We start from the raw sequence: 16,159 nt of genomic DNA, 5'->3' as shown, positions 1-16,159 counted from the left end.
GATAAATAATCCCAGCCTCTAGTAATTTGGTGACCTCTTTCTGCACCACTTCCTTCATGGCTGGATTTAGCCGCCTCTGTGGTTGAACCACTGGTTTGGCATTATCCTCCAATAGGATTTTGTGCATGCATCTAGCTGGGCTTATGCCTTTAAGGTCACCTATGGACCACCCAAGAGCTGTCTTGTGTGTTCTTAGCACTTGAACAAGTGCTTCCTCTTCCTGTGAACTTAAAGCAGAGCTTATGATCACTGGAAAAGTGTCACCTTCTCCTAGAAATGCATATTTCAAGGATGGTGGTAGTGGCTTGAGCTCGGGTTTAGGAGGTTTTTCCTCTTTCAGAAGAAAGTTCAGAGGCTCTTTCATGTCCTTTGAATCCTCCAAATCAGGCTGAACATCTTTAAAGATGTCTTCCAACTCTGATTCGAGACTCTCAGCCATGTTGATCTCTTCTACCAAAGAGTCAATGAGATCAACTTTCATGCAGTCTGTTAATGTGTCTGGATGCTGCATGGCTTTGACAGCGTTCAACTTAAACTCATCATCATTGACCCTCAGGGTTATTTCCCCCTGTTGGACGTCAATGAAGGATCGTCCAGTTGCTAGGAAGGGTCTTCCTAGAATGAGAGTAGCACTCTTGTGCTCCTCCATTTCCAGCACAACAAAGTCAGTGGGAAAGGCGAATGGCCCAACTCTGACAATCATGTCTTCAATCACGCCTGATGGGTATTTAGTGGAACCATCAGCAAGTTGGAGACATATTCGGGTTGGTTTAACTTCTTCAGTTAAGCCAAGTTTCCTGATAGTGGATGCAGGTATTAGGTTGATGCTTGCCCCAAGATCGCATAAAGCTGTCTTGGTGCAATCACCTTCTAATGTGCATGGTATCAGAAAACTCCCAGGGTCTTTAAGCTTTTCAGGAAAGCTTTTCAGGATGACTGCACTGCATTCTTCAGTGAGGAGAACTCTTTCTGTTTCTCTCCACTCCTTTTTATGACTCAAGATCTCTTTCATGAACTTGGCATAAGAAGGTATTTGCTCAAGTGCCTCTGCAAATGGAATCTTTATTTCAAGAGTCCTTAGATAATCTGCAAAGCGAGTAAATTGCTTATCCTGCTCCTCTTTCCGGAGTTTTTGAGGATAAGGTTTCTTGGCTTTATATTCCTCAACCTTAGTGGTTAAAGAAGCCTTTTTAGAGGGGTTGTTATCAGCACTTGTGTGTGTCTGATCCCTCACTGGCAATTGAGTGCCAGAGTCAGAAGCTGGAGTGACGTTAGACGCCAGCTCACTGTCTATTCCTGGCGCCTGAACGCCAGAAATGTGCCCATTTTGGGCGTTCAACGCTGGATTCTGCCCCATTCGGGCGTTCAACACCAGATTCTTGCCCATTTCTAGCGTTGAACGCCAATCCTGCCTTGTTTCTGGCGCTGAACGCCAGTTTTGGGCATGGTCTGGGCGTTCAGCGCCAGCCTTCCACCCATTTTCTGGCGTTTTAGTGCCAGAATTATTTTTTCCTGGGCTCTTACTGTCCTCAAGTGAATCTTTGGTGGGTTGCTCATTTCTTGAATTTTTGATGCCTTGAGGTTGGGTATTTAATGTTTTCCCACTTCTTAATTGAACTGCTTGGCATTCTTCTGCTATTTGCCTTGATAGCTGCTGCTTTGTTTGCTTAAACTGTTCGTCCATATGTATTTTAGCTATCCTTGTCTCCTGTAGCCTGTCCTTGAATTCAGCTAGCTGCTTTGTTAGAAAATCCAATTGCTGATTGAATTCATCAGCTTGTTTTACAGTACTGAATTCAGCAGTTACTGTTTTAACCTCTTCATTCATGGAAGGGTTGCTGCTCAGATACAGATGCTGATTCTTGGCAACTGTATCAATGAGCTCTTGAGCCTCTTCAACTGTCTTTCTCATATGGATAGATCCACCAGCTGAGTAATCTAGAGACATCTGAGCTCCTTCTACAAGCCCATAGTAGAAGATGTCTAACTGAACCCACTCTGAAAACATTTCAGAGGGGCATTTTCGTAGCATCTCTCTGTATCTCTCCCTGGCATCATAAAGAGATTCATTATCTCCTTGTTTAAAGCCTTGGATGTCCAGCCTTAGCTGTGTCATCCTTTTTGGAGGAAAATACTGATTCAGGAATTTTTCTGTCAGCTGTTTCCATGTTCTTATGCTGGCCTTAGGTTGGTTATTTAACCACCTCTTAGCTTGATCTTTTACAGCAAATGGAAACAGTAATAGTCTGTAGACATCCTGATCTATTTCCTTATCATGTACTGTGTCAGTAATTTGTAGAAATTGTGCCAGAAACTCTGTAGGTTCTTCCTGTGGGAGACCGGAATACTGGCAACTTTGCTGCACCATGATAATGAGCTGAGGATTCAACTCAAAGCTACTAGCTCCAATGGAGGGTATGCATATGCTACTCCCATATGAAGCAGTAGAGGGGTTAGAATATGACCCCAGAGTCCTCCTGGACTGTTCATTTCCACTTATGTCCATGATGGACAAAGGGATATAACTTGGATTGATTTACCTTTTTAATTATTTTATTTTATAGAAAGAGGATAACTTAACCAAAAATAAAAATAATCAAAAATTATGATTTTCAAAAAAAAAAAATGAGGAGAGAGAAAGTATTTAGGAAGTTTTGAAAAGGATATGATGATTTTAAAAAAAAATTTTTTTTTAAATTTTGAAATAAAAAATATGAATTTTATAAATATATTTCGAAAATTGTTTTTAAAATAGAGAGAAAAGATATTTTTGAATTTAAAGAGGAGAGAGAAAAACAATAAGATAGCACAAGATTTAAAATTTTTTAGATCTAATGTTCCCTATTTTCGAAAATTTTGGAGGGAAAATACCAAGGAACACCAAACTTAAAAATTTTAAGATCAAGTCACAAGGAAAACTCAAGAACACGAAGAAAGAACACCAAACTTAAAATTTTTAGAAAACCAAACCAAAATTTTCGAAAATTTTAAGGAAAATCAATCAAGAAAACACCAAACTTAAAGTTTGGCACAGGATCTAATAGAGAAATTATTTTTGAAAACTATTTTTAAAAAGAAAATAAGGATTTTAAAGTTTTAACACGACAATAATAAGAGACTCAAACAAAAAAAGAAATTTTTCCTAATCTAAGCAACAAAATAATCCGTCAGTTGTTCAAACACGAACAATCCCCGGCAACGGCGCCAAAAACTTGGTGCACAAATTGTGAGTCACACTTTTCACAACGCGTACCACTAACCAGCAAGTGCACTGGGTCGTCCAAGTAATACCTTACGTGAGTAAGGGTCGAATCCCACGGAGATTGTTGGTTTGAAGCAATCTATGGTTATCTTGTAAATCTTAGTCAGGAAGTCAATTATGTTTATTAGTTGAATTGCGAATAACCAAGAGAGCATGGATTAAAGGTTACTTGTTATGCAGTAATGGAGAATATGTTGGAGTTTTGGAGATGCTTTGTCTTCTAAATCTCTGCTTTCCTCTGTCTTCTGATTCACGCACGCACGTCCTCCTATGGCAAGCTGTGTGTTGGTGGATCACCGTTGTCAATGGCTACCTTCCATCCTTCCAGTGAAAACTACGCTCACGCGCTCTGTCACCGCACGGCTAATCACCGGTTGGTTCTCGATCCGGTTGGAATAGGATTTACTATCCTTTTACGTCTGTCACTAACGCCCAGCCTTCAGGAGTTTGAAGCTCGTCACAGTCATTCAATCCTTGAATCCTACTCGGAATACCACAGACAAGGTTTAGACTTTCCGGATTCTCATGAATGCCGCCATCAGTTCTAGCTTATACCACGGAGATTCTGATTAAGGAATCTAAGAGATACTCATTCAATCGTATATAGAACGGAGGTGGTTGTCAGACACACATTCATGATTTGAGGAAGGTGATGAATGTCACAGATCATCACCTTCATCACGGTTAAGCGCGAATGAACATCTTAGATAGGAACAAACGTGTTTGAATGGAAAACAGAAATACTTGCATTAATTCATCGAGACGCAGCAGAGCTCCTCACCCCCAACAATGGGGTTTAGAGACTCATGCCGTCAGAGAATACAAAGTTTAGATATAAATTGTCATGAGATACCAAATAAGTCTCTAAAAGTTGTTTAAATACTAAACTAGTAGCCTAGGGTTACAAAATATGAGTAGACTATGATGGATGATGCAGAGATCCACTTCTGGGGCCCACTTGGTGTGTGCTGGGCTGAGACTTAAGCAATTCACGTGCAGAGGCCATTTGTGGAGTTGAACGCCAGTTTTTATGCCAATTTGGGCGTTCAACTCCAGCTTTTGATCCTTTTCTGGCGCTGGATGCCAGAATTGGGCAGAGAGCTGGCGTTGAACGCCAGTTTACGTCATCTATCCTTGTGAAAAGTATGGACTATTATATATTGCTGGAAAGCCCTGGATGTCTACTTTCCAACTCAATTGGAAGCATGCCATTTCGAGTTCTGTAGCTCCAGAAAATTCACTTTGAGTGTAGGGAGGTCAGAATCCAACAGCATCAGCAGTCCTTTTTCAGCCTGAATCAGATTTTTGCTCAGCTCCTTCAATTTCAGCTAGAAAAATACCTGAAATTACAGAAAAACACACAACTCATAGTAAAGTCCAGAAATATGAATTTTTCCTAAAAACTAATGGAAATAAACTAGAAACTAACTAAAACATACTCAAAACTATATGAAATTAACCCCAAAAAGCGTATAAAATATCCGCTCATTAAGCATCGAACCCTCACCGGACGTGTATCCGCTTTAGTCGCTCTAGTGTATAGGGTCGATCACACAATTCTCTTCTAATCATGCTTTCCATGGTTTATTTTTCTTCTAACAATCAACAATTATTCAATGCATGCATACATTTATCATGAGGTCTTATTCATTGGTTGTAATGGGGCTAGGGTCAAGGTAGGGATGCATATGGTTAAGTGAGCTTGAAATTTGAATCTTTGATTAACCTAAGCTCTCACCAAACACATATAACAACCTATACAATTCTAATACAATACCTAGCTACCCATGTGATGAGTGAAAAACTATTTCACACAAAACTCACCAGCAAGTGTACCGGGTCGCATCAAGTAGTAACAACTCACAAGAGTGAGGTCGATCCCACAGGGATTGATGGATTGAACAACTTTAGTTAGGTGATGAATTTAGTTAAGTGAATAGTTAATGATTTGAGTGAAACTTGGTTAACAGAAGTAAAATTGCATGGAAATTAAAGGGAGAAGATAAATTGACAGAATCTTAAAGTGCAGAAGATTTAAATTATATAAACTTAAAGTGCAAGAAAGTAAAATAGCTAAAACTTAAATTGCAAGAAATATAAATAACTGAAACTTAAAGTGCAAGAAATGTAAATTGCTGAATCTAAATTGACAAGAAACTTAAATTGCATCAAGAATAAAGGGATTTGGCTACTGGGATTCAAAGTTGAGCTGGAAAATGTAAATTGAAGTAAATCAGAGAACTATGAGATGAAGAGGTTCAGATCTAGATCACAGTAGCAAAACAGAAATGGAAAATTTGCAAAGGAGTCAAAACGGAATGAGAACCTGGATCAAATCTAAATTCTTAAAGAGAATTTAACAATTGCCTTCAAATAACAAAACAAAAAGAAACTCAAATCTCAATTGCTCTCTTGACCAAAACAAAAAAGAAGAGAGAATAAAAAATTTCACATGAAAGAACAAACAGAAAGAAAACTTAGATCTAATTCCAATTCCCAAATTCTAAAGAAAAAGAAAATTTAAAAGAGAGCCAAAAAGAAAAGTAAAACAAAATGTGAAGTAAAGGTTTCAGCCTCCTCCTCCAATCAAATTTAATCCTACTTATACACTTTCTATTTTAGTCATTAGGCATTTGGAATGGACCTTTGGATTTGTGAAGAATTGGATCCAATATGGCACTTGATGGCATTGGTCAGGGTGCATTTGGTGAAGCTCCAGTGGAGCGCTCAGTTTACTTAGTGAACGTCCCGTTCACTTTGCCAGGCATGCCTCTTCACGTGCGCTTTGGCTCCCTGGCGTTCACTTAGTGAACGGCACGTTCACTTGTTGAATGTTGCCTAGTGCGTGGCCCCTTGGTGTGCACTTGTCTTCATAGGCGTTCACTTATTGAACGCTGCATTCTTTATTTGAGCGCTGCCTAGCACTCCCTTGGTCGAGCGCTTCCTAACGCTCCCTTGGTTGAGCGCTACGTTCATTCCCTTGAGCGCTGCTTAGTGTCTTTGATGCGCGCCTTTCTTCCTTGGCCCATTTTTCCGAAAACGTTCACTTAGTGAACGTGGCGTTCACTTTTCTAATGAACGCTGGCCAAAATGTTGTTTCATTGATTCAACATAATCATGAAAATCCACTCCAATCACTTACTTATTGTGCAAGAAAGTGCATAAAACCAAATGAAACAAATGAAAAATGCTTGTAAAACTAGCATAAGATGACTTGTCATCACAACACCAAACTTAAACTTTTCTTGTACCCAAGCAAGCACTAAACATGAGAAGAAATGAAACAAAATAGAGAGGTATATATGTCCTTATTTAGCAGGTAATTGAATTAGGACCATGGGGTTTTATGCAGACAAAAATGCAGCTCAATTTATTCTTAGCTGACAGATATGAAATGTCTCTTTGAGGATTCACTAGAGTTGCTGTTATAATTCCTTACTCTCCTATTGATCCCTGTTAGATTTTTCCTTCTTTCTTTTGCTTAGAAACTTATTTCTTAATGGTAGCTCAGTGTCAAGTGTTGCAGCAGCCTTTTGGCTGAATTTTTCTCAACACCTCTTCACTACAACAGACACTTGGCTCACAGTTCTTCTTAGGAACATTGATGGCCAGCACCTCTTTGGGTCACTAAATGCTTTGTAACTAGGTTGCTCTTGATGATGGACTTTTGGTTGGTAATCCCGGATTAGTTAATCTAAGTTACCAAGTTTTAAAAGACTCCTCAGAACCTAATTGTCCAAGCATATCCTAGTACAAGAAGCACCACAGGCATATGTCCTAAGGTCCAAGCTATTGGTGTCTAGCTTTATTATTTGTTTCTTTCTTTCTTGTTGCCATTCCTTGGCTTTTCTTTTCTTTGTCTTTCTTACTTTTCTTAATTTTGCAGGGATGATCATTAATAAAAGGTTTTATACCAACAACTAAGTTCACACTACAAGAGATATTCAATTCTGCAGCTTTTATTATTGAACTTATCATCCAATCAAGAAATTACCACCACAAGTCTTTATTCTAATTCCTACTACATTGGACAATCACTTTCTATTTTAAACATTTTCTCTTATTGATGCAAAAAAGAAACAAGAAAGAATTTAATGCAGATGAAGATGAAGACAAGCATTTAAACTAGTGCAGATCCTAATAAAAACTCTACTCAAAATATGAAAGTGCAGAATATAAAATAGTTGGAGGCATATCATGTTTCAGATATGCATCACCCTTATTTCATTAAAACTATAAAAGGGACTCCACCACCTCTAGTTGTTGTGCTCTTTTCCTCTGCTGGATTCTCCTTTCTTCTTTCAGTTCTTGCTTGTTTCTTGAGGTTCCTCAACAGGGCATCTACGAACCCAAATGTGGTCTACCTGACCCCAGAGCCCAGCATCCTTTAATCCTTGTTGCATGCGTGCTGTATTATTCTTCACTTTTGCTCTCTGATGGTCTACCAATTCTTGGCATTGAACATATGGCTTGATCTCTTGGTTCAATATTGGCATGCCACTGACCACATAGTCCAACTTTGCTTGAGTTTCTATATCATACTCTATCCTATCCAAGTTCCTATGTGGTGCACGAATTTATGATCATCAACAATGGTGCCAAAGGACTTGGAACTCTCAAACGTGAATCACACTTTGTCACAATTCTGCACAACTAACCAGCAAGTGCACTGGGTCGTCCAAGTAATAAACCTTACGTGAGTAAGGGTCGATCCCACGGAGATTGTCAGCTTGAAGCAAGCTATGGTCATCTTGTAAGTCTCAGTCAGGTGGATTCAAATGGTTATGGAGGATTGATAATTAAAAGATGAATAAAACATAAAATAAGATACAGATAGAGATACTTATGTAATTCATTGGTAGGAATTTCAGATAAGCGTATGAAGATGCTTTGTTCCTCTCGAACCTCTGCTTTCCTATTGCCTTCTTCCAATCATTCATACTCCTTTCCATGGCAAGCATTATGTTGGACATCACCGTTGTGAATGGCTACTTCCCGTCCTCTCAGTGAAAATATTCTACGCACGCTGTCACCGCACGGCTAATCATCTGTCGGTTCTCGATCATGTTGGAATAGGATCCATTGATCCTTTTGCATCTGTCACACGCCCAACAATCACGAGTTTAAAGCTCGTCACGGTCATCCCTTCCCAGATCCTACTCAGAATACCACAAACAAGGTGTAGACATTCCGGATCTCAGGAATGTCCGCCAATAATTCTAGCCTATACCACGAAGGTTCTAATCTTAGATTAGAAACCCAAGAGATACACATTCAGGCTTGTTTGCATGTAGAACGGAAGTGGTCGTCAGGCACGCGTTCATAGGTGAGAATGGTGATGAGTGTCACATAATCATCACATTCATCATGTTCTTGGGTGCGAATGAATATCTTGGAGAAGAAATAGACTTGAGTTGAATAGAAAAACAATAGTACTTTGTATTAATTCATGAAGAACAGTAGAGCTCCACACCTTAATCTATGGTGTGTAGAAACTCCACCGTTGAAAATACATAAGAACAAGGTCTAGGCATGGCCGTGAGGCCAGCCTCCAAAAGCATCTAAGATAGCATAAGACTTATCAAAGATGAAAATACAATAGTAAAAGGTCCTATTTATAGAGAACTAGTAGCCTAGGGTTTACAAAAATAAGTAATTAATGCAGAAATCTTCTTCCAGGTCCACTTGGTGTGTGCTTGGACTGAGCATTGAAGCTTCCATGTGTAGAGACTTTTCTTGGAGTTAAACACCAGCTTTTGTGCCAGTTTGGGCGTTTAACTCCAGCTTTTGTGCTAGTTCTGGCGTCTTGACGCCAGAATTCTTAAGCTGACTTGGAACGCCGGTTTGGGCCATCAAATCTTGGGCAAAGTATGGACTATTATATATTGCTAGATAGCCCAGGATGTCTACTTTCCAAAGCAATTGAGAGCGCTCCAATTGGGCTTCTGTAGCTCCAGAAAATCTACTTCGAGTGCAGGGAGGTCAGAATCCAACAGCATCTGCAGTCCTTTTTCAGCCTCTGAATCAGATTTTCGCTCAGGTCCATCAATTTCAGCCAGAAAATACCTGAAATCACAGAAAAACACACAAACTCATAGTAAAGTCCAGAAAAGTGATTTTTTAAAAAAAAACTAATAAAAACATAATAAAAACTAGCTAAAACATACTAAAAATATACTAAAAACAATGCCAAAAAGCGTATAAATTATCCGCTCATCACAACACCAAACTTAAATTGTTGCTTGTCCCCAAGCAACTGAAAATCATATAGGATAAAAACAAGAGAATATACAATGAATTCGAAAAACATCTATGAAGATCAGTATTAATTAGATGAGCGGGGCTTTTAGCTTTTTGCTTCTGAACAGTTTTGGCATCTCACTTTATCCTTTGAAGTTTAGAATGATTGGCTTCTATAGGAACTCAGAATCCAGATAGTGTTATTGATTCTCCTAGTTAAGTATGTTGATTCTTGAACACAGCTACTTTATGAGTCTTGGCTGTGACCCAAAGCATTTTGTTTTCCAGTATTACCACCGGATACATAAATGCCACAGACACATAACTGGGTGAACCTTTTCAGATTGTGACTCAGCTTTGCTAGAGTCCCCAATTAGAGGTGTCCAGAGCTCTTAAGCACACTCTTTTTGCTTTGGACCACGACTTTAACCGCTCAGTCTCAAGTTTTCACTTGACACCTTCACGCCACAAGCACATGGTTAAGGACAGCTTGGTTTAGCCGCTTAGGCCATGATTTTATTCTTGTGGGCCCTCCTATCCACTGATGCTCAAAGCCTCGGATCCTTTTTATTTTACCCTTGCCTTTTGATTTAAAGGGTTACTGGCTTTTTCTGCTTGCTTTTCTTTCTTTTTCTTCTTTTTTTTTTTGCAAGCTTTTCACTGCTTTTTCTTGCTTCAAGAATCAATTTTATGATTTTTCAGATTATCAAATAACATTTCTCCTTTTCCATCATTCTTTCAAGAGCCAACAATTTTAACATTCATGAACAACAAATTCAAAAATATGCACTGTTCAAGCATTCATTCAGAAAAATAATAGTATTGCCACCATGGTGCACGAAATTGTGATATCAGGCAACGGCGCCAAAAACTCTGTACGCACGTCTTAATAAATCGTATTTCATTCACAACTTCGATACAACTAACCAGCAAGTGCACTGGGTCGTCCAAGTAATAAAACCTTACGTGAGTAAGGGTCGATCCCACGGAGATTGTTGGTATGAAACAAGCTATGGTCACCTTGTAAATCTCAGTCAGGCAGATAATAATTGATTATGGAGTTTTCGAAAACAGATGATAAATAGACAGAAAATAAAGATAGAAATACTTATGTATATCATTGGTGAGAATTTCAGATAAGCGTATGGAGATACTTTCGTTCCTCTGAACTTCTGCTTTCCTGCTGTCTTCATCCAATCAATCTTACTCCTTTCCATGGCTGGCTTTATGTAAGGACATCACCATTGTCAATGGCTACTTTTCATCCTCTCTGTGAAAATGGTCCGATGCGCTGTCACTGCATGGCTAATCATCTGGAGGCATCACCGTGGTCAATGGCTGCATCCTATCCTCTTGTGAAAATGGTCCAAATGCTCTGTCACAGCACGGCTAATCATCTGAGGTTCTCGATCATACTGGAATAGGATTCACCCTCCTTTTCCGTCTGTCACTACGCCCAGCACTCACGAGTTTGAAGTTCGTCACAGTCATTCAATCCCAGAATCCTACTCGGAATACCACAAACAAGGTTTAGACTTTCTGGACTCTCATGAATGCCGCCATCAATCTAGCTTATACCACGATGATTCTGATTAAGAGATCCAAGAGATAATCATCCAATCTAAGGTGGAACGGAAGTGGTTGTCAGACACGCGTTCGTGGGAGAATGATGATGATTGTCACGTTCATCACATTCATGTTGAAGTGCGAATGAGTAACTTAGAAGCGGAATAAGTTGAGTTGAATAGAAAAATAGTAGTACTTTGCATTAATTCATGAGGAACAGCAGAGCTCCACATCTTAATCTATGGAATGTAGAAACTCTACCGTTGAAAATACATAAGTGAAAGGTCCAGGCATGGCCGAATGGCCAGCCCCCAAAACGAGATCACAGGATTAAAAATACAATCCAGGATGTCTAATACAATAGTAAAAAGTTCTATTTATAATAAACTAGCTACTAGGGTTTATAGAAGTAAGTAATTGATGCATAAATCCTTCCGGAGCCCACTTGGTGTGTGCTTGGGCTGAGCTTTAGCTTTCCACGTGCAGAGGCTTCTTTTGGAGTTGAACGCCAGGTTGTAACATGTTTCTAGTGTTCAACTCTGGTTTGTGACGTGTTTCTGGCGTTTAACTCCAGACAACGGCGTAGAACTGGCGTTCAACGCCCTTTTACGTCGTCTAAACTCGGCCAAAGTTTGGACTATTATATATTGCTGGAAAGCCCTGGATGTCTACCTTCCAACGCAATTGGAAGCGCACCATTTTGTGTTTTGTAGCTCTAGAAAATCCACTTTAAGTGCAGGGAGTTCAGAATCCAACAGCATCAGCAGTCCTTCTTCAACCTCTGAATCTGATTTTTGCTCAAGTCTCTCAATTTCAGCCAGAAAATACCTGAAATCACAGAAAAACACACAAACTCATAGTGAAGTCTAGAAATGTGAATTTAACATAAAAACTAATAAAACATCCCTAAAAGTAACTAGATCTTACTAAAAACATACTAAAAATAATGCCAAAAAGCGTATAAATTATCCGCTCATCACAACACCAAACTTAAATTGTTGCTTGTCCCCAAGCAACTGAAAATCAAATAGGATAAAAAGAAGAGAATATACTATAAATTCCAAACCATCAATGAAACATAGCTCCAATCAGATGAGCGGGACTTGTAGCTTTTTGCCTCTTGAATAGTTTTGGCATCTCACTTCATCCATTGAAGTTCAGAATGATTGGCATCTATAGGAACTCAGAGTTCAGATAGTGTTATTGATTCTCCTAGTTTAGTATGTTGATTCTTGAACACAGCTACTTTATGAGTCTTGGCCGTGGCCCTAAGCACTTTGTTTTCCAGTATTACCATCGGATACATAAATGCCACAGACACATAACTGGGTGAACCTTTTCAGATTGTGACTCAGCTTTGCTAAAGTCCCCAATTAGAGGTGTCCAGGGTTCTTAAGCACACTCTTCTTTTGCTTTCGACCTTGACTTTAACCGCTCAGTCTCAAGTTTTCACTTGACACCTTCACGCCACAAGCACATGGTTAGAGACAGCTTGTTTTAGCCGTTTAGGCCAGGATTTTATTCCTTTAGGCCCTCCTATCCACTGATGCTCAAAGCCTTGGGATCCTTTTTATTACCCTTGCCTTTTGGTTTTAAGGGCTATTGGCTTTTTGCTCTTGCCTTTTGGTTTTAAGAGCTTTTGGCTTTTTCTGCTTGCTTTTTCTTTTTCTCTATTTTTTTTCGCCATTTTTTTCTCTTTTTTTTTCTCTGCAAGCTTTTGTATTCACTGCTTTTTCTTGCTTCAAGAATCATTTTTATGATTTTTCATATTATCAAATAACATGTCTCCTGTTCATCATTCTTTCAAGAGCCAACATATTTAACATTCTAAAACACCAACTTCAAAAGACATATGCACTGTTCAAGCATTCATTCAGAAAACAAAAAGTATTGTCTCCACATCAAAATAATTAAACTAAGTTCAAAGATAAATTCGAAACTCATGTACTTCTTGTTCTTTTGAATTTAAGCATTTTTCATTTAAGAGAGGTGATAGATTCATAGGACATTCATAACCTTAAGACAAAGTTACTAAATACTAATGATCATGTAATAAGACACAAACTTAGATAAGCACTTAACATAGAAAACAAAAAACAGAGAATGTAAGAACAAGGAATGAGTCTACCTTAGTGATGGTGGCGTTTCCTTCTTGAGGAACCAATGATGTCCTTGAGCTCTTCTATGTCTCTTCCTTGTCTTTGTTGCTCCTCCCTCATTGCTGTTTGATCTTCTCTAATTTCATGAAGGATGATGGAGTGCTCTTGATGTTCCACCCTTAATTGTCCCATGTGGAACTTAATTCTCCCAGGGAGGTGTTGATTTGCTCCCAATAGTTTTGTGGAGGAAAATGCAATTGAGGCATCTTCGGGATCTCATGGTGATGAGCTTCATGCGTCTCTTGAGCTCCATGAATGGGCTCTCTTGTTTTCTCCATCCTTTTCTTAGTGATGGGCTTCTCTTCCTCAATGGGAATGTCTCCTTCTATGTCAATCCCAGCCGAATTGCATAGATGGTAAATAAGGTGAGAAAAAGCTAACCTTGCCATAGTGGAGGACTTGTCAGCCACCTTGTAGAGTTCTTGAGGTATAATCTCATGAACCTCCACCTCTTCTCCAATCATGATGCTATGGATCATGATGGCCCGGTCTATAGTAACTTCAGACTGGTTGCTAGTGGGAATGATTGAGCGTTGAATGAACTCCAACCATCCTCAAACTACAGGCTTAAGGTTCAGTCTTCTCAGTTGAACCGGTTTGCCTTTTGAGTCAATCTTCCATTGAGCTCCTTCCACACATATGTCCATGAGGACTTGGTCCAACCTTTGATCAAAGTTGACTCTCCTTGTGTAGGGGCGTGTGTTCTCTTCCATCATTGGCAAGTTGAATGCCAACCTTACATTTTTCGGACTAAAATCTAAGTAATTCCCCCGAACCATGCTGAGATAATTCTTTGGGTTCGGGTTCTTACTTTGATCATGGTTCCTTGTGATCCATGCATTAGCATAGAACTCTTGAACCATTAGAGTTCCGACTTGTTGGATGGGGTTTGTTAGAACTTCCCAACCTCTTCTATGGATCTCATGTTGGATCTCCGGATACTCATTTCTCTTGAGTTTGAAAGGGACCTCGGGGATCACCTTCTTCTTGGCCACAACATCATAGAAGTGGTCTTGATGAGCTTTGGAGATGAATCTTTCCATCTCCCATGACTCGGAGGTGGAAGCTTTTGTCTTCCCTTTCCCTTTTCTAGAGGATTCACCGGTCTTAGGTGCCATCAATGGTAATGGAAAAACAAAAAGCTTATGCTTTTACCACACCAAACTTAGAATTTTGCTCGCCCTCGAGCAAGAGAAGAAAGAATAGATGAAGAAGAAGAAGAAAATATGGAGGAGAGGAGGGAAAGGTGTATTCGGCCAAGAAGAGAAGAGAGGGTTGTGTGGTGTGAAAATGAGGAAGAATGGAGGGCTATATATAAGGAAGGGAAGGGGGTAAGGTTCGGCCATAAGGGTGGGTTTTAGGTGGGAAATTGATTTTGAATTTTGAAGGTAGGTGGAGTTTATGAGGTAGGTTTATGGGGAACAGTGGATGATGTGAGTGGAGGTAGGTGGGGATCCTGTGGGGTCCACAGATGCTGAGGTGTCAAGGATTTGCATCCCTGCACCCATTAGGCATGTAAAATGCCTTTGCATGCAATTCTGGCGTTTAAACGCCGAATTGATGCTTGTTCTGGGTGTTCAACGCCCAGATGCAGCATATGTCTGGCGTTGAACGCCAGCCAGATGCTTGTTTCTGGCGTTCAGCACCAGCTCTTCTTCACTGTGCATTTCTGGCATCTGAACGCCAGGATGCTGCTTGTTTCTGGCATTGTGCTCTGTTCTGGCGTTGAACGCCAGACAGATGCTCCTTACTGGCGTTTAAACGCCAGTGAGATCCTCCTCCAGGGTGTGATTTTTCTTCTGCTATTTTTGATTCTGTTTTCAATTTTTATATTTATTTTGTGACTCCACATGATCATGAACCTAATAAAACATGAAATAACAATAAAAATAAATTAAAATTAGATAAATAAAAATTGGGTTGCCTCCCAACAAGCGCTTCTTTAATGTCAATAGCTTGACAGTGGGCTCTCATGGAGCCTCACAGATGTTCAGAGCATTATTGAGACTCCCCAACACCAAACTTAGAGTTTGGATATGGGAGTTCAACACCAAACTTAGAGTTTGGTTGTGGCCTCCCAACACCAAACTTAGAGTTTGACTGTGGGGGCTCTGGTTGACTCTGTTTTGAGAGAAGCTTACTGTACCTCTTTTCCATGTTTACAGAAGGATGTCCTTGAGTTTTAAACTCAAGGGAGTCCTCATTCAATTGAAGGACTAATTCGCCTCTGTCAACATCAATCACAGCTCTTGCTGTGGCTAGGAAGGGTCTTCCAAGGATGATGGATTCATTCTCATCCTTCCCAGTATCTAGGACTATGAAATCAGCAGGGATGTAAAGGCCTTCAACCTTTACTAACACGTCCTCTACTTGTCCATAAGCCTGTTTTCTTGAATTGTCTGCCATCTCTAATGAGATTTTAGCAGCTTACACCCCAAAGATTCCCAGTTTCTCTATTACAGAGAGGGGCATGAGGTTTATCCCTGAACCAAGGTCACACAGAGCCTTTTCAAAGATCATGGTGCCTATGGTACAAGGTATTAGGAACTTTCCAGGATCCTATTTCTTCTGAGGCAATGTCAGTTGATCCAGATCACTTAGTTCATTGGTGAATAAGGGAGGTTCATCTTCCTAAAGCTCAATACCAAATAATTTGGCATTCAGCTTCATGATTGCACCAAGGTACTTGGTAACTTGCTCCTTAGTAACATCCTCATTCTCTTCAGAAGAGGAATACTCATCAGAGCTCATGAATGGCATAAGGAGGTTTAATAGAATCTCTATGGTCTCTAGTTGAATCTCAGATTCCTTTGGTTCCTCAGAGGGAAACTCCTTATTGATCACTGGACGCCCCAGGAGGTCTTCCTCCTTGGGATTCACGTCCTCCCCTTCTTCCTTGGATTCGGCCATGATGGTCATTTCAATTGCTTTG

The sequence above is a fragment of the Arachis ipaensis genome, chromosome B10 (assembly GCF_059453495.1).
Source record: "Arachis ipaensis isolate K30076 ecotype BB chromosome B10, ASM5945349v1, whole genome shotgun sequence".
NCBI lineage: Eukaryota > Viridiplantae > Streptophyta > Magnoliopsida > Fabales > Fabaceae > Arachis > Arachis ipaensis.
This window is presented reverse-complemented; position numbering follows the sequence as displayed.